The 19,927-nt window shown below is 40.0% G+C and overlaps 2 pseudogenes; one reads left to right on the top strand and one right to left on the bottom strand.

Moving 5' to 3' along the window:
- Positions 1-674: 674 nt before the first annotated feature.
- On the bottom strand, positions 675-6,514 carry LOC135566707 (T-cell ecto-ADP-ribosyltransferase 2-like; annotated as a pseudogene).
- A 3,940-nt stretch (positions 6,515-10,454) lies between these two features.
- LOC135566708 (probable E3 ubiquitin-protein ligase HERC4) lies at positions 10,455-16,685 on the top strand (annotated as a pseudogene).
- The last annotated feature ends 3,242 nt before the right edge of the window (positions 16,686-19,927 follow it).

The following is a 19,927-nucleotide window of genomic DNA, read 5'->3' as shown; positions in this document are numbered from 1 at the left end:
GCTAAGAGGGGTTTGAAAAGGTTGGGCGCTTTGTCACATTTGATGAATATCTGTGTGCACTGATATTACATACATGCAATTGTGTGTGTGTGTTTGTCATTTCAATAGAAGCAGTGAAGAGGTCATTGGATCTCAACAAAACAATGGAAATGCCATGGAAAGCATGGCATGGGGGAAAGATGTTGTGGGGGGAAAGATCCAGAATCTCAATGGCCACCAGCAAAATTAGCCTACATTTAGGCTATTGTTTATGTGTTTTTCACACTATGTTGAGGTAAAAATCGGAGAATAATGCTGGTATGGATGTCAACCCGAATACATTTTGATGTCATCATCACCAAGAAACTGCATTACAGTTAAAAAAACGACTACCACCATTGACTTCTCTATACTAGCTATGCTACAGTCAATACAAATGAGTTAGCCTTCAGCAGTCACTTCTACTAAACCTGAAAAGAGACTACTTCTAAATGTTATGCCGTGAAAACAGACAGATATATCCAAATCAAACTTTAGTAAGCACATTATGGGCATGTTACAATACATAAAACATGACAATTTTCAAATATTTATTTTGTTAAATCAGATTGGTTGAATGTGCGTCCTTCTATCCCCACGGTCTCGTTCCATTGACTTCTTTACTCGCATCTATTAGCGCTCAACACTTTAGTTTATCAGAGATGATCAGTCCTGGTGATCAGGGAGATAGAGAGATACAACCACAAAGAACAGACAGGCTACTGCCAAGCAATTGAGTAGAGGAGCCTTTTGGGGGTGATTGATGGAAGACTCGTACTTGTAGGAGATCTGGTGAGACAACAAAGACAGACGTTCATTCTCCAAGAATAAGGTAGACATTTTAAAAACACTTGACTTTTGTGTCGTCTACACCTGTTTGGTAGTCTAATGTTGACATATCTTTTAAACACATAACCTGGCCTCACCTGGGGAAGAGGTAACAGTCGCGGATGCTGTCAATGCTGTGTGTCCTTGAACTTGTCAAACGATCTCTCTGTACTCGTGATCTTTATTTCTTACATTCTTTTACCTCAGCCACCTAAACACCTCTGCTGGGGATATCAGCTGATCAATGCTGTCTGAGAAGCAAGTGTACTCATCAATGTTGACTACAGTGCAGGAAATAATGTTGAAAAGGGATCCATTGTCTGAAGCAGATTCCTCCGCGTGAGCGTTTGGCCTTGGTTGTGAAGTAAACCTCCCAAATCGCACTTCTGACCCTACTTGTGCCTCATAATCTTTACAGCGAACCACGAAACACAGTTGGCAGTTCTCTGTCTTCAAAAGCCTCATGGCATCCATTAGAAGGAAGTGGAGGGATTTGAACCGGGAAGTTGCCATTATAGACAGTGACATTTCCCACCCTGAGTCTCCTGCTTGGTTGAACATCTTTCTGAACACATTTCCCCCATGTCCATAAGCCATTAATGCATCCGTGTGTTGCTTGACGCCTCGGGATTAACTTTGTACACTGCTTTGCCCCCAGACATCCCTATACTCTAAACTGCCTTTCAGTTCTTCTTCCAGCAGACCCCCTTCACAACCTTCTTCAACATCTGCTCCCGACAGTGAGTGTACTGGTCATCCACGGCATTAGGAACCATGTCCATTACATTTTACCTGAGTCACCTGTAATAGAAAAGAGGTGAAAGAAAAGAGAGAGGTATTTACCAGGAATAGGCTCACTCTGGATCTGGGAAACGGGCCCAGAAGTCTGTCCTTACAGTATGGCTGGTTCAATCCAGTGGTGTAAAGTACTTAAGTAAAAATACTTTAAAGTACTACTTAAGTCGTTTTTTAGGGTATCTGTACTTTACTTTACTATTTACATTTTTGACAATTTTACTTTTACTTCACTACATTCCTATAGAAAATATTGTGCTACCATACATTGTTCCTGACAACCAAAAGTACATTTGGAATGTAGCAGGACAAGCCAAGCTGAAATTCAGCACTTATCAAGAGAACTAGTGGTCATCCCTACTGCCTATGGTCAGGCGGACTCACTAAACACAAATGCATCTTTTGCAAATAATGTCTGAGTGTTGGAGTGTGCCCCTGGCTATACATACATTTTAAGAACAAGAAAATGGTACTGTCTGTTTTGCTTAATATAAGGTATTTATTATTTATACGTTTACTGTTGATACTTAAGAATATTTTAGCAATTACATTTCCTTTTGATACTTAAGTATATTTAAAACTAAATGCTTTTTTCCTCAAGTAGTATTTTACTGGGTGACTTTCACTTTCTATTAAGGTACACTACCGTTCAAAAGTTTGGAGTCACTTAGAAATGTCCTTGTTTTTGAAAGAAAAGCAATTTTTTTTGTCCATTAAAATAACATAGAATTGATCAGAAATACAGTGTAGACATTGTTAATGTTGTAAATGACTATTGTAGCTGGAAACGGCTGATTTGTTATGGAATATCTACAAAGGGTACAGAGGCCCGTTATCAGCAACCATCACTCTTGTGTTCCAATGGCACGTTGTGTTAGCTAATCCAAGTTTATCATTTTAAAAGTGTAGGGGAATTCGTCTTCTGACGAAGAGGAGTAGTAGGAAGGATCGGAGAACCAATGCGCAGCGTGGTAAGTGTTCATGATATTTATTATAACTCAGAACACTAAATAATAAAACAACAAAGAGAACGAAATGAAACTGAAACACTTCTGTCTGGTGCAGACACAAAACAGAAAACAATTACCCACGAAACACAGGTGGGAAAAGGCTACCTAAATATGATTCTCAATCAGAGACAACGAACGACACCTGCCTCTGATTGAGAACCATACCAGGCCAAACACAAAAACACAACATATAAAAAAGAACATAGACAACCCACCCCAACTCACGCCCTGACCAAACTAAAACAAAGACATAACAAAGGAACTAAGGTCAGAACGTGACAAAAGGCTAATTGATCATTAGAAAAGCCTTTTGCAATTCTGTTAGCACAGCTGAAAACTGGTGTATGTTGATTAAAGAAGCAATAAAACTGGCCATCATAAGACTAGTTGAGAATCTGGAGCATCTGCATTTGTGGTTCGATTACAGGCTCAAAATGGCCAGAAACAAATAATTTTCTTCTGAAAATTGTCAGTCTATTCTTGTTCTGAGAAATGAAGGCTATTCCATGCGAGAAATTGCCAAGAAACTGAAGATCTCATACAACGCTGTGTACTACGGTACTCCTTTCACAGAACAGTGCAAACCTGCTCTAACCTGAAAAGAAAGAGGAGTGGGAGGCCCTGGTGCACAACTGAGCAAGAGGACAAGTACATTAGTGTCTAGTTTGAAAAACAGACGCTTCACAAGTCCTCAACTGGCAGCATCATTAAATAGTACCCGCAAAACAACAGTCTCAACGTCAACAGTGATGAGGCGACACCAGGAGGCTGGACTTCTAGGCAGAGTTGCAAAGAAAAAGCCATATCTCAGACTGGCCAATAAAAAGAAAAGATGGGCAAAAGAACACAGACACTGGACAGAGGAAGATTGGAAAAAAGTGTTGGACAGATGAATCTAAGTTTGAGGTGTTCGGATCACAAAGAAGAACATTCGTGAGACGCAGAAAAAATTAAAAGATGCGGGAGAAGTGCTTGACGCCATCTGTCAAGCATGGTGGAGGCAATGTGATGGTCTGGGGGCACTTTGGTGGTGGTAAAGTGGGATCTCAACCCTATTGAGTTGTTGTGGGAGCATCTTGACCGTATGGGACATAAGAAGTTCCCATCAAGCCAATCCAACTTGTGGGAGGTGCTTCAGGAAGCATGAGGTGAAATATCTTCAGATGATCTCAACAAATTGACAAGTAGAATGCTGAAGGCCTGCAAGGCTAGAATTGCTGCAAATGGAGGATTCTTTGACGAAAGCAAAGTTTGAATTAAAAATCATTATTTATAACCTTGTCAACAACTTGACAATATTTCCTATTCATTTTGCAACTAATTTCATGCATGTTTTCATGGAAAACAAGGACTTTTCTAAGTGACCCCAAACTTTTGAACGGTAGGGTATCTATACTTTTACTCAAGTTTGACAATTGGATACTTTTTCCACATCTGGGTTCAATCATTTCAATCTTATGACCCCCCAAAAATGTGTTTGGTCAAAACTCTTACCCTGTGAGAGAGCGCAGCAACGAGGATCAATATGAATGTCTTCTCTCTCTGGCCCTGCATTTTCCCAGAAATGGCTGCCTTGTGTGTTCTGGTGACCAATGAATGAGGGATTGAGAGGAGATGGGACAGATCAGAGATGAGAAACAAAATGCAATTGAGAGTAAATTACATTGTGAGGTTATAAATAGCAAACAAGAATCTTAAACTTACGCAGACACAATTTTACTGTATGTTTTACAACATTTAGGGGTCTTTCATCACAAAATGTCCAGGCAATGTTTAACTACACAACTACTGCCCCTTCTCACAGGTATTATTCTGAAAGTTGACGCAACTACTACATAGATATTTTCAGTGTGGTATGTTCTAGACTCAGGAAGTGTAAGTAGCCTACAGCTGTTTTTAATTGAGTAAGTTCTACTAGTAATGACTCAAACTATAGGCCTACAATTCACTGTTATAAAAGGCCCCTGAAACTAACAAACATAACATGGAACAATCAAAATAATACATGAAAGATATGATTTGGACACATAGCTTCAAGTCGTGTGGTGATCTAAATGTAATTAACAAACATACAGAGTCAGAGTCTGGAAGTTGGACAGATAAGCATTGTGTAACAATGGCACTGCATAGGGCTACAATATGCAATACACATTTTACTAATCAGTTTTGGTTTTAGTAGAGTAGATGGAAATTAAATAGAATCGACTGAGTTGTTCGAGCTGAATCATGAATCAGGCATCTCTATGACAGTCGAGACAGTAATACCTTAACTGGGAGGACAAGCTCATAATGGCTGGAGCGAATTAATGGAATGCTATCGAACACATCAAATACATGGTTTTGTGCGTTTGATACCATTCCATTCACTGCATTCAGCCATTGTTATGTTAGATCACTCCCTCAACGCTTTCCTGTGATGTATGGCATTTCTGTCTGCAATGTTCCACATTTGCATACTGATCGTGGCCCAGTATGTAGCCCTTATATACTCCTGGGTTTCTAGGCAAATTACCCTCCCCACTAATGTAATGCAAAGTTGGACCCCATGTGACATTGTTGCATACTTGGATGTGACATGACATTTCAAATTATTAATTTATTAAAAGTTAAATTCTTTAATGTAGCTTCTATGTAGTGCACGTGCCAAATAAAAGACCAGTAGCCAACCAGAAGCCTTCAGGTGTGTAGCTTTTTTATGTTGGCCATTCAAAGTGGCGAGGCTCAATGTCAAGGAAGTGTAGTGGGAGTTCACTGATGCAATGCAAGTTGGAAAAAAATACAAAATAAAGTTAACGAAATTAGGAAAGATTAGGCTACAATGAGTAGGCTGTTGTTTTATCTGAATTGGTTTGGGGAGAAAGCGCAGCATGTGGCCTCAATTACAGATGCCTTCAGAATGGTTGACTTTTCCACATTTCACTGATCTTTGTGGCAGTTTTCGGTTTGACAATTTGTTTCAAGTGTATGTGGCAGTTCTGGCTTGTATGGCACCCTAAGAGAACCCGCCCTTCAGCGCCCGAACTCGGGGGCGCCCCCTTGACGTTGCCCTGGGTGCCTGCCCATGTCGCCCGTACCTCTATGTTTAATGTAACACACATACATTAATTATTTATTTCGGTTGCCTTGTACCGTGAAGTTTGTTCTATTGAAAGTATTTGACTCTGATGTGTGCCAGAGAAAGTATTAGACTCTAGCCACAAAATTAAGGAAATTAGAAGAGTGGGGAGAATTCTGGCAGGGGAGATTTTTGGCATAACGGCAAGGAGTCGTATACCAGTTAATACTATAGCGAATTGGTTAGGTTTCTAATGTTAGCTCATCTGATGTTAGCTGTCTGACTTTATTAGCAAGCTAATTTTCACACCATTATTTATCAGATAAGTTGGCTAATGTTGCCCAACATTTCTCTGGCTAGCTAACGGGTCCAGCTAGCAAGATACTTAACAGTGCTAATACTTGTTCACCACACTTTCTCCCTCACCTCAAACTTTCCAAAAGCCAGTAGTTTTTCGGTTACAGCTCATGAAGTACGCTTCATCACCTTCTCACCCCGGTCTCCGTGGTCAGGCTTTTCACCTAAAGTCACCTCTTCGTTATCGTTCAGGGGACGCGCTGCTGTGACTGACAAGCTGACTTTCCAGAGGCGCGCTGATGCTGTAACTAGTATGTTGGTTGTCTCCTCTTTCTTCAGGAATGTGCTGCGCTGCATTCTGCTGTTACGTAACGATTGGCTGAGCCTTCGTCAGTAGTGATCCAAACCCACCCCCAAACCGTTCTCATCGGATCTACACGAATCACGTATGTCACCTATTTTGGTTTAAAAACGGCGAATTGATTACACGTTGGATGGTGTATCCATACAACCAGTCACTACAAAGGTACAGGCGTCCTTCCTAACTCAGTTGCCGTAGAAGGAAGGAAACCACTCAGGGATTTCAGCATGACCTTAAAACAGTTATATAGTTTAATGGACGTGATAGGAGGAAACTGAGGATGGATCAACAACATTTTAGTTACTCCACAATACGAACCTAAATGACAGTGAAAAGAAAGAAGCCTGTACCGAATAAAACATCTTCCAAAACATGGATCCTGTTTTCAACGAACCACTAAAAGTTATACTGCAAAAGAATGTGGCAAAGCAATTACATTTTTGTCCTGAACACAAAGTGTTATGTTTGGGGAACATCCAATACAAATGACTAAGTACCACTCTCCATATTTTAATGTTATGGGTATGCTTGTAATCATTAAGGGAGCTTTTCAGGATAAAAAATAAACGGAATGGAGCTAAGCAAAGGCAAAATCCTAGAGGAAAACCTGAGTCTCCTTTCCACCAGACACTGGGAGATGAATTCACCTTTCAGCAGGACAATAAGCTAAAACACAAGGCCAAATCTACACTTGAGTTGCGTACCAAGAAGACAGTGAATTTTCCTGAGTGGCCAAGTTACAGTTTTGACTTAAATCTACTTGAAAATCTATGGCAAGACTTTAAAATGGTTGTCTAGCAATGATCAACAACCAATTTGACAGAGCTTGAAGAATTTTGAAAAGAATAATGGACAAATGTTGCACAATGCAGGTGTGGAAAGCTCTTAGAGACTTACCCAAAAAGACTCACAGCTGTAATCGCTGCCAAAGGTGATTATACAAAGTATTGACTCAGGGGTGTGAATACTTATGTAAATGAAACATATCTGTATTTCATTTTCAATAAATGTGCAATAAAATTCTAAAAACATGTTTTCACTTTGTCATTATGGGGTATTGTGTGTAGATGGGTGAGAGAAAACAAATATTTAATACGTTTTGAATTCAGGCTGTAAAACAACAAAATGTGGAACAAGTCAAGAGGTATGAATACTTTCTGAAGGTATTGTAGCCTAGCCAGAATCCGAATGGGCGTCATTCCTTGGAAAAATCCAGGAGAGCTTCATTTAAAAAAATGAATGCCAACAGTTTTATCTGAGTGCACAAATCAGTATGCCTACCTACCAAAGTCCAGCACTACTACCGCCCTTATGAAAGCCACACACTCCTGGCTGACAGCTACAGACTCCAAAAAAAAAAAAAACGATGGTGAGGGTGTTACTTGCTGATATGTCCAAAGCCTTTGATTGAGTAGATCACACAAAGCTCATGCAACATCTGTCTGACATTGAACTGTGTCAACTTTACTAGCCTGGCTCCACAGCTACACCACAGGAAGAAAGCAGAGGGTGATGGCAAATGGCATTTTTAGCCCTTGGTCAGAGATCACCTTTGGTGTGCCACAAGGGGAGTGGTTGCACCATATCTGTTTCTCATTCACATGTCCAACCGAAAAGTTGTCTTCATTGACACTGGACACTGGATGATGTAGGGCTGTCCCGAGCCATACCATTAACCAGCATCAAAGAGGTCATTTCCATGGGCTTGGGGCAACGCAGCTGGAGGAGTGGGACACATCCAACAACATGCTCCCTGAATGGGAAAAGGTCTGTGGAAATTCAGATATGTACTTTCTAGAGACCATCCACAACCTGCAACACTAATCCTAGAAGGGACAGGAAAACAGTGGTAACAACAACCAAGTATATTGGTTTCATCTAGACTCTAACCTTAGTGGTGACACACATGTGGAGCAGTCAGTGAGGAAGGCCTCAAAATGTCTGCACTTTCTGAATGTTCTTGCCAGAAATGGCCTACCCACTGAAGATCTGGTCACAGTCTATACTATTTTATTTTATTTAACCTTTATTTAACCAGGTAGGCAAGTTGAGAACAAGTTCTCATTTACAAGTGCGACCTGGCCAAGATAAAGCAAAGCAGTTCGACACATACAACGACACAGAGTTACACATGGAGTAAAACAAACATACAGTCAATAATACAGTATAAACAAGTCTATATACGATGTGAGCAAATGAGGTGAGATAAGGAGGTAAAGGCAAAAAAGGCCATGGTGGCAAAGTAAATACAATATAGCAAGTAAAACACTGGAATGGTAGATTTGCAATGGAAGAATGTGCAAAGTAGAAATAAAACTAATGGGGTGCAAAGGAGCAAAATAAATTAATGAATTAAATACAGTAGGGAAAGAGGTAGTTGTTTGGGCTAAATTATAGGTGGGCTATGTACAGGTGCAGTAATCTGTGAGCAGCTCTGACAGTTGGTGCTTAAAGCTAGTGAGGAGATGTGTTTCCAGTTTCAGAGATTTTTGTAGTTCGCTCCAGTCATTGGCAGCAGAGAACTGGAAGGAGAGGCGGCCAAAGAAAGAATTGGTTTTGGTCAGACCTTGTCTGGAATACGGTGGAGTGCTGTTAGTTGGATGCAGTAAAAAGCAGCAGGCCCACCTAGACAGGTGCAGAGGAGGGCCTTGAGGATCATCTCCATTGTTGGAGCAGTCCAACCACAGCTCCCCCTCACTGCAGAGCAGGCTGCAGTGCATCTGGTGAAGGACATGCACACTCTTGACCATCCACTGAATTATATTTTCCCTCCAAAAAGAGGTAACTACACACCACACTCCTGAGAAACAGCCATCAACTGTCCTGTATAACTGCCCATATGAACCGCCTGCAAACGCCACTCTACCCACTGCTATCAGACTGTATAATAACGCTAGCTCTTAAAAGGTTCTCCCAAAAATTGTATATATTTTAAATCACATTTTAATATTTCAATTTCCATAATGAAAAATGTCCTGTAAATTGTTCAATATTCTATGTATGTCACGTATTGTGTGTTATGTATTTTAAATGAGTGTTTGCAATGATTAGTAATGTAAATTCATCATTTATTCAGTTTAATCTGTGAGCAAGAATAAATCAACTCAAACTCTTCATCACGTTCTCTCTAGTTGGAATGCTGCAATGCCACGATCAAGACTGCGCGGAGCCAGAGAGATATGGCTCGGAAAATGTACCTCAATCCAGGAATGGAATACAGCGGTGTACTCCGAATTATCCCAAATGACAAATCGAGAAGATTGAAATACTTCCAATTGTTAATGAATGTTCGTTTTTAGTCAGCATGCTAGGCTAGGCAATCCGATAGCAGCCCATTGGATTCCATGAAAGGCGATGCCCTAGCGTTGGGGTGAGTAGCTACAGGAAGTGTTATCGAATCCAATAGGCTACTCCAGTCAATATAGACACTGTTATATGGGATGATAATAAATAACATCGTCGCTGCTGCAAGTTAGCTAGATAGTGTTGGCTGTAGCGGAGTTGTCTTGGTGTCTCTCTCTCTCCGTCTGCTCGCTCCCATCTATCTCTCTTTCATGTTCTTCTGCTGCTGCAACAATAAAGTATCTTCTCCCTCGCATAGCTGTGTTCAGGTTTAAAACGTAGATAAAACCACATGTATTTCAAATATCGGATATCAGACAAAAATGATTGTTACTATTCGAATAGTAAAAATTATTTCAAACTCCTATCTCTACTTTCTGCATAGGTTATTATGTACCCATTTACCTGTTCAATTGTCATCTTAATTAATGAGGGACATTGATTATTTTAGAACTTTTATGCCGTAGAGTTTAGTACAACTGCCACACGGGTGTATAGTATCATAACCCAATAATTAAAGCAATTTTAGTATTTTCTTTACTCTTTGCCTGGTCAAGTCAGTGTGCACACTCCACAAAATACTGCTGACAGTTCTTTTGAAATAATTATGATAAACGTGAGCTTAAAAATGAAGTTTGGTAATTACTTTAACATCTGAAAAAAACAGGGCAAATATCAGGGACGTCTCTGAGGGATGGGTCTTTTCAAACTCCGAAACCATTTTCAGTTCAGCATTTAGTAGTCATGCATGACACAGCATAAAGTGGACGTGTCAGCCAGTTCCACTGAAATGCATCTGGGAGGTATCGACTGGGTGGTAATGTTTCAAGCATTATCGTGTGTCAAAAGCGTCCGTTTATTGTAGGCTATTTCCAAGATAACTGGGCTGATATTGTCAATAGACGTTCACTTTCGTTTTCGACCTTGCGTCAGAAGTAACTATTCGAAACTGCATTTATATTTGTTTGTAGGCGTGTTTTCTTTATGCCCTCTATAAATACAGTTTCATTTAAGATTCATTTTCGTTTCCTGCTTTGTTGATAATGATGATGATGATTAGTCTTTCTGTATGTCATATGGTTGGTTGCGGAGTCATACTCGACCATCATTGAGTCGAAACATCAGCCAGGTGCCTCTCCTTCAAGTGTTAGAATCTGTATGGACTAGTTTAAAGATAATACACAACAATAGATTTCATGGGGGAGAGGATAGTCATGTGGCTTTGGTTTGGTGACGAATGGTTTAGATACGACTAAAACGGATATTAGTTGCGTTAATTTGATACACCTTAAATCTCAAATTCAGGGTCTGTCCGCAGGTAACAGTGTGGTCGCGTTTATCAGAAATAATGGGAGACTAGTGTCTGTCGCACGGATTCAAGAGGACCTAGATGGGAGAAGATTCACAGGGAAACTGAGTAGGTCTAATCTCCTTAACAATATATTTTTATAATATATTTTCTTCAGTTGTCCAGTCATATGTTTTGTGTGCTTTAGAGAGTGTGACATGTAAGGAGAGGATTCGGGCTCTGAGTTGTGGAGATTCTCATGCTGTTTTACTGTCTGAAGAGGGTCGGGTTCTCTGCTTGGACAAAGCCAACATTCTCAGGTGGGTTCCATTCCATAATGATACATTTATATGTAGTTTACCTTAAGGAATTGTCACCCCTTCATTCAAATAGTTAAAGTATAAAAACAATTTGTCATTTAATTCAAACGGGCCAGCTAATTTTAGTCATCTTTCTTCTTTCCCCCCCCAGCCCATTGGGTAACCTATGTAACCGACAGGTAACTCAGGTTGCATGTGGAGACCAGCATTCAATTTTACTAACTCAGGGTAAATGACCATTAACACACCTCTAATCGCTGTTTCACAATGCAACTTAACCAAAACAGTCTAACCTTTCAAAACTGTAATTCTGTACAATGCTCTCATTGTATGGTTGCTTACTTCTGATTTCTGTTCAGATGGTCAGGTTTTCACATGGGGTCAGAACACCAGCGGTCAGCTGGGTTTGGGAGTGGGGGCGAGCCACGCGACATGTCCATGTCCCCCAAACCCCTGAAGTCTCTATCAGGGATCCCCCTGTGGTTCAGATCACTGCAGGGGAGAACACAGCTTACGCTCTGTCCCTTTCTGGAGCTGTGTTAGGCTGGAGACAGGCTGCCGCCCGGGCAACTGGGTCTAGGGGACACAACAAGTACAGTATACATTACACAATAGCATATGTGTTGACTCTTGTTAAATATATTTAAATAATCAAGGTCCAGACCGAAGACCATAGACACTACATTATTTGAAACAGATTGTGTTCGTGTTGGGTTTAAACAAAGTCCTCCCACTCAGTAGTTCTCTCAGGCTGCAGCTGGAGACCCCTGATTTATCTATTATCAACCACATTTTTGGTGGTTGAAATGATGTTTAAAAAAATAAAAGAAAAGTACAGAAATGTGCCTTTATCTGTCTAAAAACAATTTTAACCAGGATCAGAGAGAGCACAATGTATGGTGTGTTTTGAGGGTTATGTGTTGTACATAAATAATTATAAGCAATTATATATAATAATAACAATAAATTAGACAATTTTCTGTAGACAGAAGGCGTGCCCTTTGTGATGTTGTCTGTGCCCAATAATGTTTGTGCCATTTTTTGTGCTGCTACCATGTTGTGCTGCTACCATGCTGTTGTTGTGTTGCTACCGTGCTGTGTTGCTGCCATGCTAATGCTTAATTCATTTATATTTTTAATCCCAGACCCGTCCCCGCAGGAGGCCTTTTGGTAGGGCCTCATTGTCAGCAAGAATTTGTTCTTAACTGACTTGACTGGTTAAATAATGTTTAAATAAAAAATAAACAAAACAATTGAAATGTTTTTAGTTTTTAGTTCCCTGTAAATTTGCATGAAACATCCTCATTAACGTAGAGGAAAACACTATGATAACTGTCTGGGTTGATTTTGTTCTAGGGAGGTGTGGTGTTCACATTTGGCTCAGGCCGCTATGGACAGCTTGGACACAACTCTCGAGATGAACTACGACCAGTGGTGGGGCAACTTGGTGGATTAAAGGTGACGCAGATAGCCTGTGGAAGGTAGGTTACACTTATTGGACATGATGATCTGGAATTGACAAAATGTTGTGACACAACAAAAATGTATGTAGGACTGTTTTCATTTAGAATAAGACCTTTTTAGAATTCATTGTTGATTTGAGAACTGTTTTCTATGTCCGTTTGCCACATTAGACACCATACATTAGCATTTGTGGGGCCCTCCAATAAGATCTACTCATTTGGGCGCGGAGAGCAAGGGCAGCTGGGAAATGGAGTAAAGATTGGATCAGTCTGTGCCCTTCCAGTACAACTGCCAGGTAAAACGTTCACTTATGGTATAACATTAGCCAGAGTACACGCTTTTTCAGAACAGATCAAACTTGAATAAAAGTCCACTCAACAAAATGCTTATTTCAGCCTCGCTAAAATAACATGAGGTAAAACATGAAATAACATTAACTTGATCATCAACTATTTTTGTCAACATTTCAGACCAGATTGATGACCAGAAAATTGAACACATTTTTTTGCTGGAGGAAACCATTCGCTGCGTTGTGCACTCTTGGTCAGGTATGGACACAATTTGGTTTGAAACAATGAGTTAGCAAAACAGGACATAGTTTGTCCTTGTACTAACATTTCTGGACACGTTGCATCACATTGTCATCTTCCCAGGAGTCTGAAGAAAGGCCTAACAATCTCAGGTCAAGTGTGGGCAAAGTGACACAACAAGCTATAGATGAAGAAATCATTGACAAATGGATCTCGGAATGTGATTCAAAGTCTTGGAAAAAAGGACAGAAGTAAGTATGATATAAGTAGCTATAATTTACCGTTGTTGTTATTTCTTATTTTGTTTATGTACGGTCACATACTGAACTGAAAAATTACTCAAACTTGTAATTGCAGGAAATCACAAAATGTTTTCTTCTGCATCGTGTTTAAATGGGAGCTTTCTTGATAAAAGGTAACAGTATTTAATATTGGTTCAAATACATGATTGTCTTATGTTTGAAATATTACATTATCAATGAATATTGATTTAAATATGGCAAAAAATATTGACAATTATTTCTTGCTTTTATTAGTTGTGACAAACATTACCAAACCTCACCAAAACAGTCTGGCCTGGATTATTCACTCGTCAAAGCGCATTCCGGAAGCTGGCGAAAAAGGGCAAAGTTTTTGACTGAGGTATTTTGTGAATATATTGATAAATTGATATGTCATCGATCCTATTCTGACATTTATTCTGACATGTATCTTGAACGAGGGACGATTCACACACCTCTTTCATTGCACTAGGTTGAAGCTGTTGTCCAGCACACACTACTTCCCTCCCCTGTATGAGGAGCCCATTGGAGTGGAGGGCTTGAGGGTCTACCTGGTTCTCCCTGAGCTCCTGAGGGTCCTTCACAAACAGCACAGAAGGACAGATCTCACCGGCCGTTGCTGCTGCTATCCTCAGACTGCACCCCGACAAGCTGCAGGTCCTCGGTAATGTTGCTGTCCATTTAAAATGTTATGTGTCACCCCAAATTCAACTAATCAACAATAACCTTGTCGAGATCTGTTTATGCTTTCACCAATAAGAAACTCTTTACCTTGGTCATTCGTTGCCGTGCCAAATATGTTGACATAGCATGGTATTGATAGTCAGAGGAGTTGGCTAAAGTGCAACCAAATCTGATCTGGGTAAATCACAAAGTTCTTGATGATTTGAAATAGGTTTGTTTGTGCTGAGCTAAAACACACATGCACACCCTGAAGGACGAATTCTATGCCCTCAGGGAATGTTTTGAGAAGAAATTGCATAATTAATCTCTTCAAGTATCATGTCCTGTAGTTGACTGGTGGTCCTCACAGAAGCTCTCTGTCACGACCAAGCACATTAGGTGTGGGGAAGAAGGCCCTATCGGTGAATCTGACAACTACCCGTATCCGCACCCCTGGCCTCAAACACCTGTTCCAGGTCCTCGGTTCATCTCCACAGAGTCAGTGTCCATGCATCTCTGCTCTTACAATTCATTTGATAAAGTTGTTAACCATTTTGAACAGGCAACATCCGGTCCCAACATGGTTCCAGAGTCATTTTAATGGAGCCTATGTATTTACTTTATTGCACAAATCAATGAAACCGTAACTGAGTTGATGAAATAACATTTGCTGAGACACAATTATATTTTGCTAATACGCTTAATTTATTTATAAAGTTTATTTATAATTTAATTTATTTATAAAGTATTTGCTTGTCATATTAAAGCTGCTTGACTTTTGTATATTATTTAAAGGCAAACCAAAAGGCTTGTGGGACTCAGACTGTTCCCGACAGTTCCTTTTGTTTGGAGGATAATGAGTTCAATCCCAAGTTTCTAGAGAAGATGTGAAGCTTTGCGTTCATGGTCAAAGCAGGTAAGAAAAAGTAAAGTTATCTAGTCTCAGTCTTGAGGTGTTTGTTTGTTGTTTTGTTAAGATTTAGTGTCAAAGGCTGCATCTCAATAGAAGCTTCCTCTGCTTCATCTACAATGATCTAGAAAAACAGACAATGGTGGTTTCCTAATAAGGAAACACTTCGTAAGAAGTGTACCAAAGTGCAGCGTGGTGTGAATCCATTCTTTTATTGAATGACGAAAACACAAAGAACACTTAAACAAAGTGCCGCTTTATGCTAACGAAAAGTGCTTACACGGCAACTACACATAGACAATAACCCACGAAATACCCAAAAGAAGATGGCTGCTTAAAATAGGGTTCCCAATCAGAGACAACGATAAACACCTGCCGCTAATTGAGAACCAATCTAGGCAACCATAGACCAACATAAACACCTAGATGAAAACAACCCCATAAATCTACAAAAAACCTAGACAGTACAAACACCCTAGAATAAGACAAAAACACACATATCACCCATGTCACACCCTGACCAACCAAAATAATAAAGAAAACAAAGAATACTAAGGTCAGGGCGTGACAGTCTGTCCATTCTTTTTGACAGGAAGGAGTTTGTTGACACCTATGTGAACTACATCTTCAACCAGTCAGTAGAGGTGGTGTTTGAAGAGTTCAGGAAAGGCTTCTTCAAGGTGTGTGACAAGGACGTGGTGGAGTTCTTCCAGCCAGAGGAACTGAGGGGAGTGATGGTGGGGAAGGAGAATTTCGACTGGGAAACGCTGAAACAGGTCAGAACCATGTTTTGTTACTACATGACTGAAGCTCAATCCCAAATCTACCCTGAGTCAATTGTCTACATCTGAGAGCATTAGAAAAGTAAAAACATATAATATATGCAGAAATGTCACCTAGCCTATCAGAGGGCAAGATGGAGCCTTAAAAAACAAGTTTCCTGGGGCTGATTTGGGATTCATGGTGAACATGTTCTGCAACCTGGCCAAAATGTTTTGATACATTGATTTGAAAAGTAGTTTGAATGGTGTCAAGTGTCTATTGCTTCACCATATATTAATTGAGGGCATTTCCCCCCTAGAACACTGTGTATTTAGGGGAGAGTACCATGCTGGGCATCCCAACATCGTCACATTCTGGGAGGTGTTTGAGGAACTGACAGAGGATCAAAAGAAAGCGTTCCTGTGTAAGTATGTAACGTTTTCATTGTAACAGATGAACCAATAACGTAGGCTACTGAGAATAAAGTTCTATTCTGTCATTCACTGCCCTCTCTCCTTTACCACCTTTGCCCCTTTAGTGTTCCTGACTGGCTGTGATCGCAGTGTGCCCATCCTGGGTATGAACCAGATCAGGATGAGGGTCAAAAACCCTTCTCAACTCCTCCCAACAGCATTTCCCAGAGGCGCTGACCTGTCACTCTCTGTTGCAGCTGCCCATCTACTCCTCCAAAGAGACACTACAGAGCAGGCTTATAGAAGCTGTTGGCCACAACAGAGGCTTCTGAATGAATAATTGGTGTATAGTGTTGCTTCTGTATTATAGTCCTCTCCTGTGTTCATCTTTTCATTGTTCCATAGTTGAGTTTAAGATTTGGATTGTTTTTAATGTAGGGTTGTATTTCAAATCTAACTTGAGATCTGTGCGGTACTATGACATTATCATATTGCATTCACCTAATTTTATTAAAACATTTATAAATCAAAAAGTACAGCATGGTTTGTGCCTGCACATTAAACAACACATTAACAAAAATGATAACAACCAAGATACAAGGAAATCCCAAAAGTATTTGAAATAATCTAAATGTTAAAAGGAAGCATATCAGGTTTTCAGTTGAACACAAGAACTATTCATTTTACAAGACCCACCAAATGGTTCATTACAGAAATCAATGAGAGCATAATATCCCTGCAGTTAGGTGTGGCACACAATAAGCACAGATCATTTAACACATCCCTTCTCAACCATGTTCCCCCAATTCACAATATAGGGCAGCATTGAACTCAAGACGCTCTATAGCGCAGCGCACTATAAGATACTTTTAAAGGTAATTTACACTTGAGCAGACATGCCAGCGTTTACCATGAATGTGATCTCAGTGAACATCAGACACGGCCTTAAAAGGCGTATTTTGGGTTGCATCGTGCCCTGACATAAAAAATTATTTGAGCACCACTGACCTCAACTTATATTTGAGTACTACTGAGTTCATAGCACTTCTAAATGAGTAATTTTCCTTGTGAACATGATTCCATTTCCAAAAAGACATACATACTGTCTAAAATGACGCATACTTAATTCCCTTTGAATAGAGATGTAACAAAGGGTTTTAAGACACTATAGAGGTCATGTTATTAAAGGTACAGTCACCCGTGATTAAATTACAAACATTACTCTCTGATTTTTAAAAGATGAGGAAAAATAGATCACTTCAGATCAGTGGAGGCTGAGGGAGGGCAGTTCCAATAATGGGTGGAACGGAGTGTTTGATGTATTTCATACCATTCCACTGATTCCTTCTCCACCACCACCACAAGCCCATCCTCCCAATTAATGTGCCACCGATCTGTGTTCCAGATAATACAGTAAGTATATTTTGATCAGCGATCATCATGAGATATTTTATGTAACAGCGCCCCTCTGGTGTTTAGATCAGATTCTAACTGCGAGTGTTCAGGAACGAGTTGCTTGTTGGTGAACTCACGGTACAGGGGCCCTGGCAGCATGGGTCCTCCAGCTCCAGCGGTCACATTGTTACGCGGCCGTGCTCACATGATAGCGGGCACATACAAGGTTAACTGTGGGCCGGAGCACAGTAGCGCCCAGGTTGAAACCGTTGATCCACACCTGGCCCTAGAGATTAAAACAAAAACAAAGGAAAATCATTCACAAAAAGGCTAGAAATAACGTACGTGTTCAGGTTTCAGTAGTGTCAGGGACCATGAACAAATATGTTGCACTAGGGGTATAAAACTAACGTGGTTCAGTAAACAGTGCTTATGTGATGAGTAACCTTGTCTGAGATCTGAAGAGGTGTGTCTAAGGCTAATGCCTCGGCTTTAGCTCTGAGGGCTAACACACCAGTCTTGTCATCACACAGTTATACTGACCAAGACAATAAACCAACATGTGACATGGAAAACCATGTGTTTGATGTATTTAATACCACTCCACTAACTCCGCTCCAGACATTAACATGGGCCCGTCCTCCTCAATTGCAGTCACCAACCTCCTATGTTGCGTTTATATTTTTGTTCAGTAATAGATGAGCTGGTTAAGAAGCTAAGATTGTTCTACAGAACCAGATCGTTCCTTTCTCTAAGCAGTGAGAAGCAGATTATTCATTTTATCTGTTCTTGATTATGGTGACATTAGTTATCAGATGCTGCTACTCTTAAACCTTTGGATGCCATCTACCATAGTGCCCTTCGTTTGGTTACAGATGACAGTTTTGAGACTCATCACTGCATCCTGTATCAAAAGGTTCATGTGTATATATATATATATATATATATATATATATATATATATATGTTTGGGTATAAAGTATACATTTATGTTGTATATACAGGGCACATTTGCAAAAGAGGCCTCAGTCTTAATATGTCTTCCCTGTTAAAATAAAGGTACAAAAAGAAAATAAAAATATAATAAAAGTTTGGGTTGGCATTGGGCCTAGTGCAGATTTACCAAACCTTACAATGGTTTTGGTGTTTTATCATGGTACAATAAATCGAAATATAATGAACAAAGATACAGAGTATCTTTGGAAGTTGGACAGATAAGAATTGTGGAACAATGGCACTGCATAGAGCAACCATATGCATTACATATTTTACCAATCCGATTTGTTGTTTTTTATCAGAGTAGATGGGAATGAAATAGAATCGACTGAGTTGTTCGACTGAGTCATGAATCACTACATCTCCATCTATGAGATTTATGTCTGCAACTGACCGTGGCCCCTTTGTCTCCTTCCCAGTTTATGCACTTTATAAACCACTAGAGGGTACCGCGACCAAAGAAATCTCCACCGACAGTATTGCTGCCTTTATCAGATCTCTTTTGACATAAAATACCAACAGGTTCATCAACAGCATGTAAAAAATGGTTCTGTAATATGTCGATGTACACATTTCCTACTTTCACAAAACAAGCTTTATTGGGTTATAGATTCATAGCAACAAGCATTCACAAAGACGTGATTGCACAACTCTGTGTGACCAAACAAACAAACATACGCTTTACGAATAATTACCACAAAGGATACGTTTTGAATTTGTAATACATTTTAACCACAAATTTGATCAATAGGATAATATTTATGTTCAGGGATATGTTTAAAAATTCTGATGTAGCTAACGTGGCTAATTTTCAAACATCTCCTTGGGAATTCCCCGCCAAACCATGTATGAATCTAAGCATGAATTCAAAATCATACCAGATCATAATGGAATATGAAATTGTTGCCAAACACTCAGTAGCCCTCGAAGCACAGTGTCAGAGTTAAGATCATCTTTAACACCCCTGAGCTGTTATTTCTCAAGGCACCTCCAGACATGAGAGAGTTGCGGTTCTTGTTAGTGCAGCAGTAGGCATTCCAGTAGTAACTCGGAACATTGACTTGCTCGTTCTGGTCTACCCACATGCTTTAGTTCTGTCGGTATTGTGGAGAGCTTTCTCTGCAGCCATTGTTTTGGTTGTATTTTTTGATCTCACTCAAGGATCCTTTCTTATCCATTTGCTGTAGTGTTAGGTCAGG

This window comes from Oncorhynchus nerka, unplaced genomic scaffold, assembly GCF_034236695.1.
Source record: "Oncorhynchus nerka isolate Pitt River unplaced genomic scaffold, Oner_Uvic_2.0 unplaced_scaffold_3632, whole genome shotgun sequence".
NCBI lineage: Eukaryota > Metazoa > Chordata > Actinopteri > Salmoniformes > Salmonidae > Oncorhynchus > Oncorhynchus nerka.
This window is presented reverse-complemented; position numbering and strand designations above follow the sequence as displayed.